At 36.6% G+C, this 3,696-nt stretch overlaps 1 pseudogene; it reads right to left on the reverse strand.

The window, feature by feature from the left end:
* Nucleotides 1–1,125: 1,125 nt before the first annotated feature.
* Nucleotides 1,126–3,257, reverse strand: LOC119517333 (annotated as a pseudogene).
* Between the last annotated feature and the right edge of the window lie 439 nt (nt 3,258–3,696).

Raw genomic sequence — 3,696 nt, forward strand, 5'->3', positions numbered from 1 at the left:
TCTTTCACTTAGCAATCTTTGACATTTTTCAAATGTCAGTACCTCAATCCTTTTCAATATTGTAAAATGTTGCATTCTATAGATATATTTTGGATATCTCTTTTTGATCAATATTTGGCTGTTTCCAAGCTGTTATAAAAAAGTCTTCAACAAATTCTCTTGGTTCTTTTTTAGTACAGAATTAATTTCTAGAAATGCAAGTTGTGGGTTGCAAGGATATGAAAATTTTGAATTTTAATTGATATTGCTAATTTACATTTAAAATAGCTGTGCCTATTAATAATGCAGAATTTTTTTTCCCCTGGATATCATATAACCTAAATCTTTGCTAACATGATAGATAAAAAAATATTGTATGCTTCATTTAATGTTGTGAAGCTTATTTTCTAAAAAATTAATTTTTGTCTCCAGAAATATCCTTTCTTAATTCATTATCATTGAGTTTATTTTTACTCATTATGCTTATTATCAGATTGAGCTTTTTCCTGTATAGAGCAGCCTATTCTTTTCCACCATCTAATAACTTTCTAAATCTCACTGATGATGGAAAATAGAAATTTTAAAGATGTCAGAACTTTTCTCCTCTTTTAACTCTCAGAAAGTTAGTCTGTTACCTACCTCTACCTTCCATATTGAGTATAATGGAGCCCCCAATTCACTGATTTCGTATTTGAGTGAAAAGAATTTTTTTTTTCAGAAGGGTGAAATAATCAGAAAAATATATGGTCCCTATTCTTATCCAATTTTTTTTAAAATATGAGTCATAGTTCTCCTGTTTGTAATTCCTTTCTGCCCTTGGACTAATCTGTCTAGCTTCTTGGTTTCACCTCATGATACCAGGGACTCTCCAACTTTGGGCTGTCTTGAGACATATGTTACACTAGGCAGGTATTGGGGACCTAAACCTGACTGTTGATGGATAGACTTCAAAGCAGTTATAACAAGAAATATTTCACAAATATCTGATACAAACTATTTAAGATTAATGGAGAGCAAGTACACCATGCTGAGAAACAATTATCTATAGATTTAAAGTTATCAAAGGTCTTTTTTTATAATATGAAAAAATACTTTATTTTGGGAGGGGAAGGGAAACAAATTGATTTGTCAGAAGACATCTTCACATTAATTATCCTTTTCACACACTTCAAATTGTACTTAATGCCTTTCTCCTCCTGGATATGAGAAAGAACATCTGGACATTCTGGGAGAAGTTTATAGTTCTGTATATCAATTTCTGGAAAAACTGTAACATTTTCAAATTCCTGCATGATCCTTGTCATGAACATCTGGGGATGGCCTGGGTGATTCATGGTTTCCCTATAAGCAGAACTGCTTCCCACTATCCAAACCTTGTCTACTTTATTTGCTAATTTTGTTTCTTCAATAAGTTTTAAGGCATCATCTAGAATTTTGGCAAAAAAAAAATGTGCTCCTTGTGGGGGTTCCTTGAGTTCTCTACTGAGAACTAAATTAATTCTGCCTTTTAAAGTCTGATTCCTCTCAGGGATGGAGAACCAGTACTCACCAAATTCTATTTACCTTCTACTGAAGAGGTTGTGGTCTTTATTTGGAAATATTTGAATTCATTCCTGAGTAGGGGTCAGGGCAGGTCTCTGTTCTTGCTGATGCCCATAATCTGAGACCAGCACCCTGTATTTAAACCTCTGCTGTGTCTACCTCTGTCAGGTGTGGGGTTGAAGGGTGGTTTCAGCTCACTTTGTCCAGTGTGGGTTGAAACAGTATCTCAGAGCCAAGACCCAGTGATCCAAATTCAATAATCAAAAGCTAAACCAGTGCTCAGCCATCTCATCCCAGTTTTTGCAAAGGATTTTTATGTACTTTCATTCTGCAGTGGTTTTCAGGGGCTGGACCCCAAGAAACCTGCCTTAGGAAGGGGGATGGGTACCAGAAGCTAAAGCAGAACAAGCTACTCACAATTCTTTTCCGTAGTTTCCCAGGCTCTTCCTCCAGGCCTTCCCTGAATGCTGCACAGTATTCTTCTGGCCTTCAGAGCCACATAACAGTTGTTTCAGACTGTTTTTTCCTGTTTTGTAGCTGTTTTGGAGGAAGGAGTGAGTCCTGCAGCCCCCTACTTTTGTCTTCCCCAGAAGCTTTTCCCCCTTCTCCTTTTAAGGTCTTCAACTAATTGGATGATCCTTCTTTCACTGTTGAAGACCATCTCCACAGTTGATTGTAGAAGTAATTAGTCAAAGATGCAATAAATTTACTGATAATTTAAATTCATGAAATATTCTTAGAGTAATATTCAGGCCAGTGCTTTCTTGACCAAGCAACTGGAAACCATAACCTGATCAAGTTGACAAATGAACTTAACCACCAGAGTCCATCCCTTGACAAGTTGGTACTCATACTCATATCCATAAGCCATACTTAACTTCTAAGTAAAATAATAAGAAATATTTTTGCCTAACAATATTCAACTGTCATCCTAAAAACCTGAAATGCACTACTTTCCAGAATAAGGTAGAAGTCTTTGGGTAATATTCACTCTTAAACTTGATATCCTTTAAGTTAAGTACTTTGACATGAAATTAATACTTGTGTCATATGGTATGTTGATATGATTGGGAAAAACAAAGATGTTTGCTTTATGTGTAATTATGAACATACTTATAACAAAACAGGGAAGAAATATAATACACATTAGAATTCTTGTTTCTATAACTGGTCACATGATCATACCTCATTTTATAACTACCTTCCTCCACTATTGTTTACAGTTCCCTTTATCCTCAGCAAGCACCTCTGCTGGCCATGTTCTTTTACTAGGTGTCTGACCCAAAACTTCATTCCTGAACTATCTGGGCCATTAGTAGTCTGGTCTCGATTGGATTGATGCAATTTTCTGTTGACTTTAGCTAGAGGGCATAGCAGTACTTAGAGATGCCCTAAGTGATCTTCTGTATTCCAGGCAAACTCTTATTTACCTTTATTGTATATTAGCAGCCCTATTTCCCTTGTTAATCAGTGTCAATCCCCCCAGGCATTGCATTAGTTCCTTCTTTACCTGTTGATTCAGAAGCATAAGAAGCCCAAAGTGACTGGATAGCAGTTGTAATTTCCAGTTCAATGGAATCATTGATGTGTCTCCTGGTAAACACTCCTCCTTTTGAAACTAAGATGTGTAGACCAGCAGAGCATAAGGTTGCAGAGAGAGGAAACAAATATTTTACTAGTGGAACATTAGGGGTAATAGTGAGTGCTGCCAGTCCCATTTCAACTACTTGATTCATGGACACTTGAATCCTGACTATCAGAGAAAGAGCATCATAGAATGGACATGGATTTATAGCACATATAGCTTCCTGGGAACATTGATTCATCACTTCAAGGCATTATTACCCAGTTGGTGCGATTATTGAGACTTCAAAGGCCGTTCTACTGTTCTATTAATCCAGCTGCTTCATGGTCAGTCCAGTAAATTTCAAGAGCATTTGCCAGTCCCACAATTCATTTCTCATGGTGTAGGTACATTGTTCAGAAGCAAATGTTGTGTGATATGCCATGACAGTGTATAAGGCATCCTGTAAGCCCACAGGATGCAGTTTTTGCAGAAGTATTCTAACTTTTCCAGTTAGAACAAAATGTTGCCCCATCCATGATGGAAGTGGTCTGATATATCATCTTCTCCAGTTAGCAGACTGATCACCTGGGGAAATAATGCTATATTGG

Source organism: Choloepus didactylus, chromosome 21, assembly GCF_015220235.1.
Source record: "Choloepus didactylus isolate mChoDid1 chromosome 21, mChoDid1.pri, whole genome shotgun sequence".
Taxonomy (NCBI): domain Eukaryota; kingdom Metazoa; phylum Chordata; class Mammalia; order Pilosa; family Megalonychidae; genus Choloepus; species Choloepus didactylus.